This window comes from Heterocephalus glaber, unplaced genomic scaffold, assembly GCF_053883595.1.
Source record: "Heterocephalus glaber isolate CG9 unplaced genomic scaffold, H.glaber_assembly_v1.0 deba00000621, whole genome shotgun sequence".
NCBI lineage: Eukaryota > Metazoa > Chordata > Mammalia > Rodentia > Bathyergidae > Heterocephalus > Heterocephalus glaber.
In genome coordinates this window covers 34,920,381-34,941,741 of record NW_028258153.1, presented here as the reverse complement: position 1 = coordinate 34,941,741, position 21,361 = coordinate 34,920,381, and the positions used below count along the sequence as shown (strand labels likewise).

Here is a 21,361-nt window from a genome sequence, read left to right as displayed (position 1 = left end):
AAACAGTCATATAAAACCACTCCGTGAAAAGGCCTTTCTGCCCCGGGCGCTTGTCCCAGGGCCCATCAAATTAGAGTGTGTTCACCTGCGCTGGGCCCTTGGCCATGGGGCAGGGCCTTTGGTTTGCCTTTTAAATGAGTAGTTTTTTAATTTAGGATCTGGAAGCCGATAGCAAAGGTTAGGTGGCCAATAATGATTACTGTGGGTCCTTCTAACAATTTTAAACAAAAGAACCTGGTGTTGTCTCAATGAAATTGTTTTAATTCACTGACTTTTCAGAGGCTTCCCAGCCCTCCTCGGTTCCTGGGGCGTGCAGTAAGTGGCACCGCTCGGCGATCCGAGGCGGCCAGCGCCATCGAGGCCACTGCAGCTTGGGACAAGCGGGGGCCAGCGCCCGAGGAGCGGGCCGCGGCTCCGAGGCCGAGCGAGGCTGAGGCCTGGGCGGGGCGGGGCGGGGCGGATGCCAGGCTGCGGGCGCGCGCTGGGTGCGGGGCGCGCGGCTGCTGACGGAGGCGTCACGGCGGCGGGAGGAGCGCGCCCAGTCCGGGAGGAGCCGCAGCCCGGAGCCCGCCGCGGTCCTGCGCGAGCCGAGTCGGAGCCGCCGAGCGGAGCGGAGCGGAGCAGATCGTGGTCTCCCCAGGTAATGACTCCCTCCTTCGCGGGGCCGGGCCGCGTGCGCCCGGGGCAGGGCGGCGGGGAGCTTTGTTCGGTAGCCCCTGAAAGGGAGCAGCGAGCCGGTAGCTTAAACTGGAGTTGGCAGGAGGGAAGAGGGCTGGATTTCTGCGTCCATGTCGGGGTGGGTGAGCACCAGGCTCGCCTCGGTATCTTACTCATTACTAGGGATTCCTTCTAAAGCAGCAGTTCCCGTTTTGGAAAATTCTATGGTTGCAGGCGTTTCTGTGGAGTGGAAGTGGATTTGATGGATTTACAAAGTCATTCGAAGATGTGGTCCAAAGTGAGAAAAATGCAAAGCACATTGAAGGCTGCTTGCCTTTCGGGCTCAGCGTGTTTGCATTCTCCACTCCTATACTTCCTGGGCTGGGGGGGGGGGCACAGGTCTAGATATTTGATTTCTCTTTTTAAAGAATGGTGCTCCTTTGCGTTTCCTCCTTGTGCCAGTGGAGGACAGGCAAGGCGCTGCGTCCAGGGCTTGGTTGTCAGGCTGTAGTTTCCCTCAGTGACGGGGCTGCCGAGTACTCGGCGAGGCTGCAGAGTAGCTGGCTGCACGCGGCGCGGTTATCCGCGCATCCTCGGCTCCCCGGAAAGCTCCTTCCCCTTAAAACTCCAATCTGCTTTCTATGGGGGCTTGGGAGACTTCTAAACTAGAAGCTGAAGAATCATTTGTATCATGCCCTGAATGGAGAAATGCAGCGTGGCTCTCAGTGGTGGAATTCAGGTCCCACCGTGCAGAGGCACAGCCTGCATTCCTGAGGAATTTTTACCTAGCTGCCCTGGTTATCTTTCAAAGGGACTCGCCCTGCCTGTGAGAATCTACAATAGCACATCAGAACTTTTCTGGGTTGGCTTTAAAAATAACTTCGAAAACATTATTTTTCAGGAATATTTTCTAGGTAACAATAAAAGGCTGGGGCATTTTATATCCAAATCAGTCCAAATGTGCTTCTTTTCCAGTAGCATTTGGATTTGAAGAGGTGGAGTGGGAGGGAGAGACAAGAGGAGGATAAAATTAGAATAAATTTAACAAATTTGTAAGGGAATCATACTATTTTTTGTTATTGCCTGAAATTGCAAATTGTGCACAGTTCTACCCATCCTGTGCCTGACTCTGCAGGGATCTTTTGAGCTGGGGTACAGGAAGACCCCATTTCATCTCAGGAAAGTAGAAGATAGGATAGCAAGGGGACCTTTGGATCCTGCTTCATAGATGGCATTTAACTGGGTTCTGGGGCCATGTTTCCTGGTGAACACAGGGAAGGAGGGTGCCAGGGAGGGGCCGTTTCGAGAGCTGCTCACTTGTCCCTGCACATGGGAATTATGTATGGAGGGCTGCTTGTGGGAGCCTCCAGAATCCACTCTTATTACTGCGTTAATAGAATTGTTCCTAAAAAGAGACTCAGAAGACACACAGATCGAAGCCGGAGCTCTGGAAGGACTTCTCAGCAGCTGCAGCAGAGCCATTTCAGCACAGGAAGGCTGAGGGCAGCTTTCCATTCTCGAGTGCCAGCCCTACCCTGCACACCACACAGATGCCCTGCTCCGTTAGAAGTAGATTATTTCAGGGGTACCTGATGCACATCTTACTAAATGATGAAAATGTTTGAAAAATAATGAAGGTTTTTTTTTTTTATCAGAAGGAAATTGTACCTGTGATAATTACAATATATTGCTCATTCTTCTTCTCATTTTGGTGCCATGGTTGAGATATTGAGAATTAACCTATTGATTTTGAGGCAAAACCATCATTTCCCAGAAATGAAAGCAGTGCATTCCTGCACCTAAGAATTTCTTTGTGCCAAAGAGGAGCAGTTGGTTGCTGGGAGGTGGCGGGGTGGGGGTGGAGGGGAGAAAGTGCTGGCCTGTAAGTCTGAACTCAGCCAGTATCTCCTGTTGTCACTCAGGAAGGAGTCTGGCTCTGTCCACAGATCATCTGTCTCTCTGGTCACAGTATTGAGTGTGGACAGATGTCTCTTTCAGGGTTGAACTGATTTCTATGATATTAGTTGGTTTTGACTATGATTTCCCCAGGAAAACAGCTGCTCTTAATCAAAGGGGAAGATGATGGTTTTTGTGTTGTTAAATTGCTGATGTTCTTTTAGAAGTTAAATTTATTGACACATGCATGCGTATTTAAACATGAGTTTTAAATCATATAATTGTTTTCATATAATGTTTTTGTTTTAATCATGTGCCATGCAAGCCTTTCACTGACCAGGTAAGAAGTCTTTAAAGTGCTTGGAATAAATGCTCTCTTGTTCTCTTCCTGGCTGTCACCTCTGTAAATTCAGAAAAGAGTCCTTGTATCTCTGGCTTCAGTGCAGCAAAGTGTTCTGTAGAACAGCACTGTCCAAAATATGTGAGCCGCATGCATAATTTAAAGTGTCCTGTGAGTCACACAAGAAAAGTAAAAGAAAACGGGTGAATTTTAAAAACATATTTTCTTTAAACCAATATAAACCCAATACAAGGGTGCAAGAGAGCACAAAGGTAAAGAGAAGCCAATAGCCATTTAAAGATGTAATCAATACAGAACACCAATCAGATATTTCCTCCTTCTCCCCATACTAAGTCTTATACTTAGAGGGCATCTCAAGTTGAATTAATCGTGCTTCAAATGCTCAGCAGCCCATGTGGCTAATGGCTACCATATTGGCCAGCACAGTTTGTGATTGTCAATCAATTGACAGAGCGATTTAACAGCTAAAATGTTAGGAGCCACTGCCAACTAAATATTTCCAAAAATAAATACACAAATAGTGTCAAATTGGTATGAGACATGTGTCCGTTCCTTTTTTGCCATTAACGAGTTGTGTAAACTTGAACCTATTATTTACCTTTTTATCAGCCAAACAAAGGACAGAACCAAATACTTCCTGTTACTCTATAAAGAGTAAACTGGTGGATCCGATTTGCTTGCCCACTGAAGGGGTATTGTGGCAGAAATAAGGGGAACAGGAGCATCCTGGGCATCACCATCCTGCCCCTTATTAGCTCCAGCCCAGTAGCTGGTGACAGAGGTCAGCAGCAGAGGTCCCGTGCCATCAGGATCATTCAGCTTCCACAATTCCCTGGGGAAGTAGCAGCAAACCCACTGTAGAACCAATAAGCAGCTAGCAGGTCATAATTTACTGTATGGCTGGATATAGTCCACAGATCTTTAGTAATATCCTTTGCTGGTGCAAGTATTTTCAGTTTTTGTCTGTTTATTTTGATGCTAGTATGTAAAAGTTGGGTGAGGTGTAATGCTTTGTAACAGACCCATGAATACTGCATTATTGAAACATAGAAATTAATGAGTTTAATGAAAAGATGTTAGTTTCTTCACCCAGCCTCTGTGGTCAAGAAATGCTGGGCAGTAGACACTGTTTCCATTCCGGGGCTGTCTCAAACTTAGATGGGAGAATGAAAGAGAAGAACGGTTTGGATGAAGAAATTTAAGGCAGTATTTTTCTAAAGCTAATGAACGTCTGGAAAATGATTACTTTTCTGTGGAAATGAGAGAATTCAGGAACTTTCCATTAGACTTTTCCACAATAAACACACACACACACACCCCCCCCCTCATACAAACACACATGCATACCGCATCCACCACACACAAACACACTGTTCTTCAGCTTCTCCAGAAGAGTCCAGAAGTTTATTAGAGCTCGAAGGTGTCCTCGGAGGTGGGGGAAGAGAAACTTTTCTTTGTCATCCTTGCTTTTTTTTTTTTAATTGGAGCACCCTTGTGACTTTTGAGTTTAGGGATTTATCTGCAGGTGACACTAAGCAAAGAAGAAAGGTTATCAGAATCCAGGTGTCTGCACCCAAAGCCAACCCAGGCAGAATTTACTTAGCTGTCTATGACATAAAAAAAAACTACCCTCATTAAAAATCCCATCGATGATGTTTTGCTGTTTTGAATAAACTTAGGTTATCTCCCCAACCCTACAGCCACCTGCCACCTCAGTCACACATACAGGTAAAGTCAGCTGGTGCATTACCCCTTGGCTGTGTGATAGTCCCCTGAGCTTTAAAGGAAGGGTTCTATGGAAAAATCTCCTGCGACATAAAGGACTGGCCAAGCATTTGCTTCCTTTTGTTTACTTTTGTGCCCTTTTGCAGCCTTTTATTGACTTCATGGTGTTCTCCTTTTAGACCGAATGGTGCTTACCAAAGGCTGGGAAGAGTCGGGGAGGGAGAGATGCTGAAGAGTTGATCAATAGATACTAAGCTACAGTTAGATGGGAGCAAGATGTTCTGGGTTCGGGTACGCTGTTGTACAGGAGGGCCGCAATAGGTAACAGCAATGAACTGCACACTTCAAAAATCTCCAGGAAAATACTTGGAAAGTTTCACCCTAAAAAGTGAATGATTGAGGAGAGAGATGTGTTTAATTTGACTTAAACATCACACAGTGTACCCATGTATCAGAATATTACATTACCCTGTTAATGCATAAAATTTTTGTGTTTTATTAAAGTAGCAGTTAAAATAAATTTAACTGAAAGTTAAAAAAGAATTAATGGGAGAAGATAAAATATAAAACTAACATTACCATATTAATAAGGTCTTTGTAAATGTTTTCAACAGAAGTTTGGAACTACTTAGTGACAGAAATGTCTGGGTGACCTAGATTTTGAAAAGAACCTGAATTTCACAGACTGTCATGATAATCAAGTGTTTTTAAAACTTTTCCCAGATAAGTTTTACATTTGACACTCGCAGATAACACTCTGTGGTTCTTTTACTCTTTTAAATGTTTGTTAAAATTATTTCTGTATACCTACACAACAATTTCAAGATGTGGAAATAAATTAGGTTGTTGGAAAAAATATTTAAACATAAAGAATGAAAATGTAAATGGGGGAGAATTTTTAGTGATCTCGGAGAAGAATGATCCTAACCTAGGATATGAACAAAGGGCATTTTGTTAAATTGGTTACAAAGAGATTTTAAATTTCTGTGAGGAAAATAACCAACATCAAAGGACAGATATTTGCAGCGTATTTTAGATGAGATCTGATATCCTTTCCAAATTCTGTCATCATTAATGCCTGGAGAAGGGACTTGTTGGGTTCAAGCTCTCCAGCCTTGAGAACGGCTCAGTGACAGCACTTGCCTGGTGTGCAGGAGGCCCTGGATTTGATTCCATGGAAAATAAACAGAACTCAGAGACTCTGATTCAACACATCTTTTTTGTTTGTTTGTTTGTTTGTTTTTTGGTTGGAGACAGGGTCTTGCTATGTTGCTCAGGCTGACCTTGAACTCACTATGTAGTCCAGGCTGGCCTTGAGCTTGTGGTGATCCGCCTGTCTCAGCCTCTTGAGTGCTGAGACTACAGGCCTGTGCCATCACGCCCAGCAGCAGGTCTTAATGGTGGCTCCTAAAATACCATCCTTGCAAATTAACAGACAATTGAACAGAGACAAGAACACACAGGTTTCAAAGATACGTGTACCACTTACTTTTAACATGGAGAAGATATGCTTAGTGTCACCCAAATTAAGTAAACACAATTAAATCAGTAATGAGAAACAGAGGCTAGTTGGAAAGGATCAAAGAGTTTGACTATACCCTGTATTAGGCAAGGTGTGAGGAAATAACACTCATACCATAAGGGTGGAGAACTTGGTGGTGATTTTGGAAATCAATGGGGAATCCATACAAAATTTAAGATGCATATGCCCTTTGATCCAGCAGTTCCAGTTATAGGAGGTTTTTTTCTACAGAGAGACTAAAAAATATGATGAGATATTTATGTATAAGGCTTTTGATAGAGCAAGACATCCCTTAGCAGAGTAACAGGCACCTGATAAAAACATAATATGGTTCTAAGTATCCTCATGTAGACAAACCAACACGAAATACTATTGTATTCATCTTTGTCTATCTTTCTGACTGGGTAGCTATCAGTTGATATCTCATTTTGACTACCTACCATTTCATTAGTGCTAGATCACCATGCTGGTCAGTACCTGTGACCACCCATCTCCTCACTCACAGGCTTGCTGTTTCATTACCAGCTGCCTTTTTCCACGTGATTTATGCTCTTGGCAAGGAATTCTTGATGGCAATGGAGACAGTAATCATGCTGAGTAAGTTGCCATTTTTAATTAAAGTGAAATAGGGTGGCCATTACATTAACATATTGGAAAAATATTCAACTTCATTTTTCAAAAAATGTTTTTTGCATTTCCAAACCATGAAGTAGTGTTGATTTTTGCATTGCTGATTTTTTTGTGATATTTTCATTATTACACTGACATTTGGAAAATTTTCTTCATGAGATTTCCATGTCTGTCCTTTAGGACAATCCGAGGTTCTATTGTAGCTGTTACCTTATGGAAACATGAGCTATGTTTGGGGCACAGGCTTCTTACCCTACAACCCTGAGACAGCCAATGGGACCCAAATTTCATGATTGTGGGACTTGTACTAATTAGACACTATACTAATGAGGAACTGTGCATTTTCTTATTTTTACATCATACACACACATTACACCCACGCTCCACACTACACAAAGATGGACACAGCTCCACTCCACACACAAATACACCTTCCTACTTTACTTTCTCCAGAAGGATCCAGAAACTCATCAGAGCTGAGACCAAGAAGCACTTGGAGGGTGAAGCTCTTCCCTCCATCTTCCACCTGTTAATACAAAACATCACTTTACCACCTTATTACTTCTTCTAATACCGGCAAAGACCAGCACAACAAGAGATCTGACTCTGACATTGGTCTCCTGTGGCTGGGCCTCTGTTAGAATCACCAGGTCATATTTACCCTTAGTATTAGTGCTATAGTAAAATAATAATTTAGGTATCCCAGGATCTAAGTGTAATCTGTGTTTTCTTCCAAATGTGTTATCTTGACCACTTGATACTCTTGTTCGTGGTCAGATTTTGGTGTGCACCTCTTATGTGGCATCCATAATATTCTTGATGAGCCAGAAAACATACAGCTATTCATTATAAACTGCCTAACATCATCATTGCATTTTTCAGATGAGATCAGGTGCGTTCATGGTGGTATGGCCATAGACATCATTGCATTTTTCAAATGAATATGATATAGACTTGAAATACTGCTTGGCAGTATTATAGGTCACTGTGAAAACACCTTCTTTCCCCACATTTTAGAAACCAGAGCCCCTCTTTCAATTGCTACCAATTTGGACTCGTTTGTGTGCCTCCTATATTTGCTATTATTCTTGTGCCTAGCTGTGATAATATGTTATTGAAGACTCTGCTACAGACAACCTGCAGGACATACAACATTTCTGGATAGCTTTCTTGCCTTCATCAAAACCTACCTCTTGTTTCTGGTCCCACAAAACCGTTATGTCTTTTTCTCTTCCAGGCCTGTTAGGACTCAGTTATAATGAGCTTGAATGTGGGTCCTTCCACTTATTAGTTGTGGGACAATTTTCTGTTGCTTTAACCATCTAGAACCTCAGTTTCCTCATTTGTAAAATGGAACAACTGATTCTCAGGTCAAAAGCTGTATGGAAGGTAAGCTTGCCTAGAGCCTTTGATTCCTGCTATTCCATGTGGATTCCTGGGATGTCTCGGGGGCTGCTAGCTCAGCATCTTCACCATTCTTTCTTCTTCATGTCTCGGATTTATGCTTCTCTCTTACAGCCTGGCAGGAAGCCTATTGTGTAATCATTGTGCTTTGCTTCTGGATGGAATCTGGCCCTCAACCACAACCCTTTCTAATCCACTCAGAGCTCAGACTTTCAAATTAATCTTCATAGATTGATTTTTTTCTGCACATTTTTCTCTTTTATTTGAATCAAAATGGACTCTATTTCGTATCTGTTTAATGCCTGTTCTTTCTTTCGTCAACACTCTTCATCTGTTCTTTGAGCTCATCTCCTTACAGCGACCCTGATTCTGTGCCTGAATTCATACTATGTGGGATATGAAAGAATGTGCCTTGCTGGGCATTTTTGTCTTTCCAACATTGACCTATTTGTCCATGTAAAGCTTCTCAGTGGCTTGGCCTTGACTGGAAGGCTACTGAGAGCTACTTAGGTACCAAGAACTGTGAGATGGTTTCAGCAGATTCTAGATGTGTTGGCATCTGTCCCTTCTTACAGCATAGTTGCCTAACCTTCCTAAAAACCCACAGCAGGCACAAGTACATACTCATTGGTGAATGGCTGGTAGTGTGCTTGCCTCTTGTCACTCCATTGGCCTCTGACCTCCAAGAGTTCTTGGCTTATCAAGGACATGGGCCTCCTGAGTCAAGTGTCATAGGGGTAACTTCACTCTTTTGGCTCTACTTAAATGTGTGTCCTCAGGCACAGGGGGATCTCTTTGGGGCTGGGAGTCCCCTCCCACTGCAGAGGGACCAGTGGGAGCATCCTGCTGCTGTCGATGTGGAAACCACACCTTCGGACTTCCTCAGCCCAGTGAGGCATCCAGAACCACTGCAGGTACCTGGGTCCTGTCACGGCTCCAGAGAGATTAAGTGCGAGATCTCTACCTACAGTGCTACCTGCTTGCTTCAGGGAAGTTGTTTGGTTTGTCCTTACCTGCCTGTTCATTAGAAGTAAACTACAGATTTACTCCTGTGCTGAACAAATTCTTTTAGTACACTTCCAATGAGCCAGGCAGTGTTCAAGCCTTGGGGAGACAGGGGTGAATGGAATGAATAAAAAGCCCATATGGAGCTTTTATATACTGGAAATAAATACAAAATTTTAAAAAGTAAGTTACAAAGTATGTTGTAAAGGGATAGGTGCTCTGCAAAAAATAAACCAGGAAGCCTACAGACCACCAGGCTTAAGGTTGAGATTATAATTTAAGATAAGGTAGTGGAGGGCATTGTCATTGAAAAGGCATATTTGACCTGGACCTGTGGGAGGCTAGGGTGATCCCTGTTTATGTGCATGTGAGGGAATGATCCAGGTAAAAGGAGCAGCCAGTGCAAAGGTTCTGAGGCACAAACATGGTAGATGTGTCCAGGACCAGGAGGAGATGATTGTGGCTGGAATGAAGTGACCGAGGGCAAGAATGGTGGGAAGTGGCATGTGGGGCATGGTAGTGCTTACTCCCAGGTGACAGGGCAGCCAAGGCAGGGCTGGAGCACACAGACGCATTTCTGGAGCCAGGGGTGGGAGGGAACTGGAGTGACTGGAGCCTGAAGTGAACTGGCCACTTGGGTGCTGTTGCAGGAATCCAGGTGAGAAAGAAAGTGCTCTGAGAGCACGTGGGCACAGGGAAGGGAACCTTGGTTGAGCCTGAGTGTCTTTTGAAGGTATCTCTGATAAACGTTGCCGATAGAGTATATGTGAGGTAGAAGAGGACACAGAGCCAAGGAGAACTCTGGGGTTCTTGGCCTGGGAAACCGGAAGGATGGAGTTGCCAGGCCAAGTGAGAAGAAGCTGTAGAGGACTAGTGCAGGGTAGTGTGGGGAGCTCTTCCCTCCCAGGTCACAGCACCCTCACAGAGATGTTGAGAAGGACGAGGGTCTGTTAGTCTGCAGCTTAGGGCAGAGGTGCCACCACAGATGTGGTTGGGGGCTCTGTGCGTGTGGGTAAGGTTTCAGGTAGTGAGAGCAGATGTTACCCGGACCGAGTGCACTGAGCAGAAGGGTGAGGAGCCAGGATGGAGGTGTGAGCCCAGGCCGCTATGGAAGGTGGTGTCATTCCCCCACCACCACCACCACCTCAGGGCACAGTGTCCTTGGCATGCTTACAGTTTGTTGCTGGAGCTTCCTTCCCGGGCTCCCGCCACCACTCCTGCTGTTCTATTGCCAGGGTCCTCGCAGTGGACCCTTTACAATGAAGGTCCTAACCTGTCACCATTCTGCTCTAGAACCCTCTGGTGGCCTCCTGTCCTTCTCAGAATTAAAGCTGCATTTTTGCCCGTGTTTACAGGCTCTTCAAGAGCTGCCTGGCCCTGCCCAGCCCTGCCCCATTCCTTTGACACTCCTGCTCATCTCCGGAGCTGGCAGAAGACAAGTGTCTGTGTTTGCACCTGTGGTTCCCTCTGCCTGGGCACTTCCTCATCAGGCTCCCACAGGGCTCAAACCAACACCTTTCTCAAACCTTTGCTCAAAGATCAACCTTTCATGTAGTCCTACCCTGGCCTCTTGTCACCTCGCATGCCCTGATATATTCTTGAGTTGAAAGGTATTGCATTCATGTGTCTTGATCAAATGGATTCCATGTCCTTGGAAATCTTGCATTCAGAATGATAATGACTTAAAAATGTGATTTTCAATTCTGCCAATAGGAGAAGGTGTTTCGTTTGTTAGTCTTGGATATATATGCATTGTTTGGGGAAAGTCATGCCCCTTGGTGTCTGAGAGGTACTGGCTCCAGGATTCCCTGAGGATACCCAAATCTGCAGATTCCCAGATCCCATTTATATAAAATGGAGAACTGTGTCTGTACATAAACTATGTTCATCCACTCCTATACTTTAAATGGCCTCTATATTACTTATAATACCTAATACAATGTAAATGGTACATTAATAGTTGTTATACTAATTGTTTATGGAATAATGACGTGGAAATGAAAATCTTGACATGTTCAGAATAAACAGGTTTTTTTTCCCTGAAGAATTTTAATCCAAGATTGGCTGAATCCACGGACTCTGATGTGTAGGGCCATGGATACGTAGGGCCAATTTTAATGGCCTAATCAGGTTTACATATCTCTTCACAAAATGTTCTCTCTCTGGGATGATTGGTTTTCCAAAGTAGGTACTGTGTCTGTCATGCTTAAAATGTTACCTTCATGTTACAAGGATGGAGGAATTGTGATTAATTTTGGAAAATATCTACTATTTGGCATGCTACAAAAAGCCTCTTGTCAAATGGAAAATACGAATGAGTGTAGAACAATCGTTCTTCTGTATAAAAGAAAAATGGGTAACTTGATTTAATTCTTCAACTCTTATTTCTTTGCTGCAAGATAGCTAGTGAACCATCCTATGGTAGCAATTATTCTCATGGTTGTTCCCCATCTCCATATAAAACATTAGAAAAATTATACTGTATCTTAAAGTTCTTGCTGCCATATGTTAAAAATGAAATTTCCAGATCCATGACATCCAGTAGCTCCTGCCTACTTTTGGCCTCAGCTCTGTTGCTGAGACAGTGTACTGATGAGTGATAGTCAATTCATTTCTCTCTGATTTGGTTCCTGTCTGTGGAATTTTTTATATCAATGGACGTTACCATCCTATGAGTGGTTCCTTTCATATATTTTCAAAAATAACTTTGTTTTCATTTAACTTCTTTAAAGAATTTATTTGTTTTCCCCAGTAAGACTTTCCTCTGTTGGCTCACACAAAAATATGTATTTCCATAGCAAATACTCAGTGTGTTCTGCACTGGGTCGGAGGTGCCAGTGTGCTGATGAATGACCCCAGTCATCCCTGCTTCCTGGCACTGAGGCCTGAGTAAGACAGATAGTGAGACAATAGAATTAAATGCACAAATATGTACTAAGAGAAAGCTATATAATCCAGAGTATCTTATTAAAAGAGAATCATTCTAGCAACTAACTCATGGACTGAGGTGTATTTAAAATACTTGTATGTTTACCCAAATTGCCCCTCTATGCAACTTCTAGTATTAGTTTCTTTACCCCTTCAGTGTAGTTCTTTTCCCATAGATCTTCCTGTAGGATTTTAAGGTAGGAATATATTTGAATTTGTCTCCTATTATTTGTTATATTTTACCACAGCAGGAAAGTAATTTTTTTTTCAGTGGTTTGTAGGTTTTCCCTATTAATAAAAAAAACTTCAAAAGAATTCTAGGCAATTTCAGTAAATCCAAGTTCAGTTAAATTTTGTGACATATTGGATTAAGTATTATGCTATTAAACTTTGTGGAAAATGTTTATTTCATGTTATGGAACAGTGCAGACCAATAGTCCTAACATGGGAGCCAAGAAAGTCATTGTGTGTTTTTCAGTTAACATATTTGAACAAGTAAAAAGACACAGATGAAATTAATTTAAATAGTATATTTTAACTTATATATAATGTATTATCATTTCAATTTATAATTAGTATCAGAATTGTAGATGAGATGTTGAACATTCTTTTGTAATCATTCATTTTCATTGATTGAGTCCACTGGTCAAGTAGCAGGTAGCTGATAATCCAGCAGCCCAGGGCTGAGGGCTCAGTTTGAGACACTAAGGCTAAGAGGGCTGGTTTCATACGATCAACAGTACAAGGTGCAGTTAGGGCCAGGATGTAGGTGTGCATTTTACTTGATCTTCTTCAAAAATTAGGTTCTGGGGGCCTTAGAGATCAGATTAGATCTTTACTGTTTTTATTTTGTAATGAGGCTGATGAAAGAGGAATGTCTGCAGTGCAGACTGTGTGCGCATCATGAGTTTTAGCTTTCCTACATGCCTTAGCTGTTATTGCTAAAAGTGTTGACACTGTAGTCAGGTTTTTATCATGGTAAAATCTACATAACACAAAATCTAACATTTTCAAGCATAGCGTTCAGTGGCAATAAGCACATTCAACAGTGCAACCACCACCCCATGTGTGTCTACAGCTCTTCATCTTGGAAAATTGAAGCTCCAGACCCAGCGAGCAACCACTCCCATCACCCTCATCCCCAGCACCTGGCAACCTCACTCTACTTTGTATGTCTGTGAACTCAGTCACTATGCTAGATACCTCAAGAAAGTGGAATCAGTTGTCATTTTATCACGGACTTATGACGTCACTTAACATAATGTTCTCAAGGGTCAGCTGTATTGTAGCATGTGTTACAATTTTCTTCCCTTTTAAGGCTGAGTAATATTCCTTTCTGTGTATATACTGCATTTTGTTTATCCAGTCTTTATCTTTCGATGGGCATTTGGGTTTCTTCTGCCTCTCTGCCATCGGGTATAATGCATCTGTAAACACTGGTGTACTTAAGAGTCCCCGCTTTCCACTCTTTGGGGTATACACTCAGAAGTAGAATTGCTGGATCATATGGTAATTTTGTTTTTAACTTTTTCCACGGAGGTTGTACCAATTTTGAGTCCCACCTCAATGCCAAAAGGTATCAATTTCTCCACATCTTTGTCAACAGTTGTTATTTTCTTTTTTTTTAAAGTACTTATTCTAAGTGGGTATGAAGTGGTTCTCCATTGCAGTTTTTATTTGAGTTTCCCTAATGAGTAATGATGTTGAACATCTTTTCCTATGCATGTTGGCCATTTATATATCTTCTTTAGGGAAATGTCTAAGATCTTTGTCCATGTTTTAGTTGTTTTCTTTGTTCCTTTGTTGTTCAGTTGCAAGAGTTCTTTTTATATTCTGGATACTAGATCAATATATATATTTCCTCTTCTGTAGATTCTTGAATAACTTTCTCAATAGTATTCTTTTTTGCACAAATGGATTTTTAATTTTGATGAAGTCTAATTTATCTATTCATATAGAATTAGAATGATCTTGAATAGCCAAAATAATCTTTAAAAAAAAGAAGAAAGTTAGAGAACTTATACTTCCTAATTTCAAAACCTCCTACAAAACCAAATGGTGCTGGCCTGTACACAGACATGTAGATCAGTAGGGTGGAATTGAGACTACAGAAATAAACCCTTGTGTTTACAGCTGATTAGTTTTTCTCAAAAGTCCTGCTCCCCTCAGTGGGGAAAGACTTGACTTCTCGGTGAGTAAATGAGATAGAACCACTGGAGATTCACACGTAAAAGGATGCAGCTGGACCCCAACTTCACACGTGTACAGGAGTTAACGCCGCATGGATGGGTAACCTACATTTGATAATTAAACCCTAAAAATCTTAGAAGACATATAGGGAATATATTCATAACCTTGGATTTGGTAATGGATGTTTAGATGCGACACCAAAAGCATGAACAACAAAATTATTCATGGTATTTAAAAAAAATCTTTTCTAGTCACTTGTCAATTTTGTAAAGTTTTACTTGCCTAACCCTAGAAATAGGTCCACTGAAATGCATGAATGAAGCCCTGTGTTCCAGTCAGCTGACAGTGAATGAGGCCCCTGAGCTGCACACAGTAGGTCAGTGAGCCATCATAACTGTCCTGAGCACTTTTCTCCCATGTGTGCAAAGCCCTTCTCTCCACCTGTCTTCATGTTTTACTATTCCTTTCCCTTCAAGGATTAGCATGCTGCACTGGGTATTCACTGGGGGTGACTGTGTTGTTTATTATGACATAATTTTTCTTTTTATTTCCTTTGCTCATATGGAAAGAAAAGGAATAAAGCAGAAATTGCCTAAAATAAAGTCAGGATCTGGAGAGTTTTAAAAGTGTCACTAACAGCATTTTCTTTGAACCCTGGCCTTCTTACTTTTCCCAAATGAAATTGTTTCAGACACAGTTCAACAAACTTTAAGCTACGGAGTTGTTTGGCTCTTAGAGTTGAAACTCCTAAAAATAATTGATTATCTTCTTTCTACTCCAAGAAGGTCCTCATTCTGTGCCACTATTTCATTGTAGCAGTTTTTATGCATCTTGTCACAAGCACCCGAGACCCTCTGGCTATGCCCACACTTCGGCACCTGCCTTGACTTTGCAGGGAGAGTGTCCCTAAAACACTGTGAAACATAGTTCCTGAAAGAGGGTCTTGCTTTTATGGAGAAAGACAAGCCACGGATGTCTCTTTCATAGTCAGTCAAGCATTTCCCAGTATCAAATAAATCTTTCATATTTTTGATTCCAATAAGAAGGTAATGAAAGAAACCTTTACTTAAACCAAGAATCTGAAAGTATATAAAAATATATACCTTACCTAGACAAGTATATATTCCAGAGGATTGATGCTTAGTTGAAAGCTGTTTATTAATTTCTTTAAAAAATATAATTAGTCATGTTGTAATATCAGAAATAGTCCCTATTTTTGCTTAACTCATTCACCTTGTATTATTGATAAGTTTCAGTGGGCTGTCAAGTGTGAACTTTAAATGTGGAATTTGCTTAAAGTGAATAATGGTTCAGTGTCACCATGAGGACAAAGCATTGTGGCAAATGAGGTGTCCAGGACGTTCCTTTAAGCTCATAGTGAGGTGGGGTGATTCTGGCAGGACAGTGGTGCTACATTATCAGGCATTTGGAAGTGTTTACCCTGAGGAACTTCTTCCATTCTTTAATGCTTCATGAGCTTCAGCCACAGTCACACCTGGATATTTGCAGGTTCCAGGAAACCAACAGTTAGGGTGCCCAAGTCCCTTGTACACAGTGGTATTTTGTTGACACAGAACCTACACACATCCTCACGTAAACATTATATATTTTTATTTTTTATTAGTACATGTTTACAGTACACAGTGATCACATTTATCATGGTGGAGTTTGTATATGTATACTTTAAGTCATCATTAGACTACTTACTAGTACCTGATGCATGCAGGGTAAATGCTATGTAAATAGTTATGCTGCATTGTTTAGGACAGTGGTGGCAAACCTATGGCACATGTGCCATATCAGGCTGTTTGGATCATTGAAAGCTCTAAAAGGTTCGCCATCACTGGTTTAGGGAATAGAAGAAAAGTTGTACATGTTCAGTCAGTATTAACACACACTTTTCCCTCATATTTTTAATCCATGTTTGGTTGACTCTGTGATTGTGGAATCCATCTATATAGTGGGCAACTCTGTTACGGGATTATTTCTAGGTATAATACAGATAATATTCTAGGTATAATACAGATACAGATAATTTCTAGGTATAATACAGATAAAGACTATGGGTTTGTTTTATCTGAGATGTTCCTTCTATTTCATTCACATGGACCTAAATTCCTTCCAGAGTATACTTGAGTAGAAACCTTTTGTGACCCAGGAAATCAAAATTCATTTTCCCTAGAATCTAGGCTGTTACTTGATTTTCAGTATTGCAAAGATTTGGCTTTGAGTTCTTCATGGACACACATTTTCATATCACACGCCACTTTGAGGTGGGTAATGTGCTCCCTTTCCCTGGCCCTTCTCTTTGTTGGCCTGTTCACATGTGAGGTTTACAGAGATGTGGGAGACCGCAGGGACTGTTAGTTCAGCTAAGTTCAAGACAAGGAAAGCGAAAGGGCCCCAGACAGCCTCACTGTTCAGGGTGAGAAGACCCGGGCATCCTCAGGAGAGTCCATTCCAGCCTCCTCTCCAGCCAGCGTTTTGCACTGTAACTCAAATGGGAAACCAGAGGCTGGAAGCCATGTAGGGGAACCAAGGACAGGACAGAGAAGAACCACAGTGAACGGAACCAGAGGGATCTCAGATGAGTGGGGAGAAGAGCAGCAGCACATTTCAGTGAGCGCTCTCATTAAAATTTGACATGGTGTCATTTCCCCTGAGATAAGAAAATGCTTCTGTGAAAACAGAAAAAGCAGAGCACCAGAAAGGCCAGTGAAAATATAAGGGAGAAAATCCTAGAGGAATGAAGAACAGGTATGATAAGTCATCATCTAATAGAGGATCAGGACAGAAAAATAGAGGTTAGGATGTTGTAATTTTTTAAAAGTTGAAAAATTTCCCAAGCTGCAAAAAGAATCAGGTTTTTTCCTCTTTTCTTCATCCCAAGATAAAGTTTTAAAAAATTAAAAGGCAATTTTATATATATCCTCGTTAAACATTGTAACTCCAAGGTTAGAAAACTCTGACCCTTTCAAAGCTAAGGAAAATAAAACACTGATTTTCTATAAAGGAAAGAGAATTCTGTTGACTTTGGATTTCACATAAACAGCCTTGAAGTTAAGATTAAAAATAAAATAATTGTTAACATCTGAAGAAAGACTTGCAGTTTGGTTTGACTCATTACAGATTCTGTCAATGGAGAGGGCACGAGCTCAGAAATTTTAAGACCATCTATATTAGACCATTTTTTTTCTTACTATAATGGAATACCCAAGGCAGCTTCTTTATAAAGAAAACGGGTTTGACTCATGCTTCTTGAGGTGCATGGCCAAGGGCTGCATCTGGTGATTGACTTTCTTTTTGGCAGTGTCCTGAGGCAGCATAAGAAAGAGCATGCAAGAGACAGAGATTTTCTGCATACATGTGTGTGAGTTGTGTGTCTGTGTGTGTTCTGGTCTCTCTCCCTCTTCTTATAAAGTTACTAGGATCCAATTATAGTGGCTCCACCTTAGTAACTTTATTTAATTCTCACCAATTTCCAAACACTATAATCATACAAGTCTCTACTGGTTAAATTCCTCACAGTCGGGATTAAATTCCAACACATGGAACCTCAGGGGACACTGAAATCACATCCAAACTATAGGGCCATCTAAAGTAAATTTTCAGTAACGTTTATAACGAAACATACAGTAGGTTCAAGAACACGGACAAATTGAGATTTAAAAAATTGGTAGTTGAGAGTTATTTAGGGAAAAAAATTTCAGAATGAAAAATAAAACCCAAATATCATTGACAGACAATAATTCTTCAGTTAGCAAAGTTTAAGGGCTGGGGATGCCTGCCTGGCAAGTGAAAGGTCCTGAGTTTGATCTCTGGCACCAGAAAAAAAAGTCAAGCCCACAGTTAGCAAAGCTTAATAGAAGAAGATGACCTTTGCCTCTCAGGAGTCTAAGCTGCTGTCTATTTTTATAGTGAAAAATTTTTCAAAATTCTATGAATGCTTCTTATTGGTAGGGTGTCGAGGCAACCTGAAAAGCACAGAATATTGATTTTTAAGCTTTAGAAGACATTGCAAATATTATATCTAGAAAACACAAATTTGGTATATATTTGAAAATATAGTGCAACTGACAAAAATCAGGCAGTAGTCGTGGTTTGAGTGTGTCCCCAGTATCCATGTATCGGAAACACGATTGCCAAGGTCGTGTGTTGATAGAAGTGGGGATGTTGGGAGGTTCATGGCGTGAGATGAGGTCATGAGGAGCCCCATGAGGGCAGTGGGAGCTTTATAAGAAAGAGGGAGGGACCTGAGCTGTGTGCTCGCTCTGGACTGCTCTGTGGAGCCCTGTGCAGCCTCAGGACCCTGTGAGTGCTCACAAGCCTCACCTGATGCAGCCCTTGGCCTCGGGCCTCTAGAACCTGAGCTGATGAAAATTTATTCTTCATCTGTTTCCCAGTCTGTGGAATTCCATTATAGCAACAGAAAATGGACGAAGACATGAAGGAATGTAATTGTGTTAATACTGTGACTAGATATGGTCCCAAATCAATGTCAAGACATTAAGATCTATTACTCAAGTCATGAGTGTATGATTTAAATTTCTAAGGGTGAACAGCAAAAAACAACTGATTTTTCATTCTTTTAAACAATGGTTATTTGACAATGGTTATTTCTGAGAAGAGAAACTAGGACAGCTGAAGGCAAGGGCCTGGGTAAGGATAAAAGAACATTTTGTATTTGCGTGCACTTTTCTAAACCAAGTACATGCATTATGTTATCTTGTATTGGTTCTCAAGTTTACTTTTATAAATGCTTATTCAATTAATCATTCAAGGCTTTCTTCTACTCTCAGTAAAACTTGGTGGTTTGGGTAGGAATGGCCAGCTTTAAGCTGATCATTTCTGGCTGCTGCGTTTCCTGCCCCTTTTCCTCTTCCTCCTCCTCATCCCCCTCCTGCTCCCCTTCTTCATCCTCCCCTCGCTCCTCCCCCTTCTCTCCCCCCTCTTCCCTCCTGCTCCTCTTTCCCCTCTTCCTTTTGAAAACAGACCTGCCATGCATAACCTGGGTCCCCATGACTCCTGTGTCCTCGTTGTGCTCCATGGTGATCTTTACCCAGGAACTCTCCCTCCCATCTCATCCCTACATGACCTCACACTGATTATCCTTTCCCCTTTTCTTAATCTCTAAATCACTTTAAAGATAAATTTATGAATCTTTTCTAGTTTCTAGGCAGCGCTTCAGTTTCCGTCACTCTCAACCCTTTGCACATGTCTTCTTCTTCCTGCACATCCCACACTATGTCACTTAATTAAAACTTCACTAGGCTTTATCTCATTCCTGCTTTCCAAATCAAAGCTTTGTTTTCCATTTTTTTTTTCACAATGTCTCAACCTTAGTACCCTACTTACTGGAGTAGTCTGAGACCAAACCTTATTAGAGTTCTCTTTTTTTTAAATTAATTTTATGGGTACATTTTAGGTATGCAATGTAATGACATTCATCATTGGAAATTTGCACCTTTCCGCAATCTCTTGGTTCTTATTTTTTCCCCCTTCCCCAGCCCTCCCTTCATCCCCTCCATCCCTCACTATTTACAAAGACTTTGCTTCCATTTTTCCATTTTCTCATATTAATCCCATTCCCTTCATTCCTTTCCCCAACTCCTCCCACTTCCCTTTCTCCTTTGGACCTTTTCCTCCTATTTCACATTATCTATTACACCTTTTGATCCTTATTTACACTTTCAGTTTCTCACAGCAAAGAAACAATTTGGTATTTACACATGTGTGTTCTATTTATTTCACTTAACAGTATGGCCTCAATGTGCATCCATTTAGCTAGAAATGTCTCCAATTTCTCATTCTTTATGGCTAAGTAGTACTCCATTAAAAAAAAACACATTTTTTTTTTTTTATCCAGTCTCCAGTTAATGGGCAATTGGCCTTTCTCAGTTTTTAAAAAAATTTATTTTAGTTTATTCGTAGATGTTTGTGGTACATAGTGTTTAGATTTCCTCTGTGGAGCTAGTACATGTACATAGCACATCTTAATTTCTTTTTTCATTCCATTCCCTTCCCTCCCAACTCTTCTACCAATCTCTTGATCCCTTTCCTTTTTTTGTGCATATTTGGCATACATAATGTTTACATTCCTTGTGTTTTTTAAATGATTTTTTAAAATTTTGGGTTTCCATTTCTACGGTAATTTTGAAGGAAAACTCATTCAGAATAATCTAAATCATCATCTTATGTAACAGCACGGGTCCACATTTGTGTGAGTGTCACCCACGTCCAGATATTCAGCATTTCTTCACCCAGTGGCAGCTGCCGCTTTCAATCAGGTTTCTTCAGGCTGTGCTCCTAATGCTCTTTTCGCTCCTTGTATGAATATATTCATTCAGTGCATTGTTTCTCACTGTGTGAATACAGTGGGGCTCACTTATCTTCCCATTGTGGATGTTTAGGATGCTCCCATATTTGGGGACATTTTCATTGTCACAAAAGAAGCCATCCTCACTACCTATTGTCATTCGTTCTCCATTTCCCCCCGAGGCCCACCTGCCACATTCCTGGGCAGCCCCAGAAGGGCTTTTCTGTATCTGCGCCTCTCAGCTTTGTGTTACTATGGCGGATGCTCAAGACTGTGCACTTAGGAAAGGTTCACACTGGCCCACAGTTGTGGAGGGATCCATCTGATTGGTGGCCCCTCTGGGGCTATGGAGGCCATCTCTGTGAAAGTGTATGGTGGAGCAGAACTGACCCCCTCGTGGCCAGGCAGTGACAGAACAAACCCAGGAGGCAGCCCCCACCATCCCTCCGAGACCGCATCCCAGTGACCTGAAGATTTCCCCTGGGCCCCACTTCTTAGATGCCCCACAGCACCCCAGTAGTGCCAGGTGCCAGGGAACTAGCTTCATCATGTGGGCCTTTAGGGGCCTCTTAAGCTTAGAACCAAGGCAGCCTCTATATATTTGCAATTCTATGTGTTTCATATTCCTCATGTTTCGTATAAATAGAATCATGTACAATGTGTGTGGCCTTATGTTCCTGATTTCTTCCACTTCATGTAATGTTTTCAGAGTTCATCCATGCTGTGC

General features: G+C 41.7%; 1 protein-coding gene across 1 annotated transcript in view; it reads left to right on the top strand.

Annotated features, from left to right (window-relative positions):
- Window positions 1-496: 496 nt before the first annotated feature.
- Diras2 (DIRAS family GTPase 2) overlaps window positions 497-21,361 on the top strand; it is a 32,498-nt gene continuing 11,633 nt past the window's right edge. The window contains exon 1 of the mRNA XM_004870057.3: window positions 497-640. The gene's annotated coding sequence lies outside the window, so the exon portion shown is untranslated. The remainder of the gene's footprint in view (window positions 641-21,361) is intronic.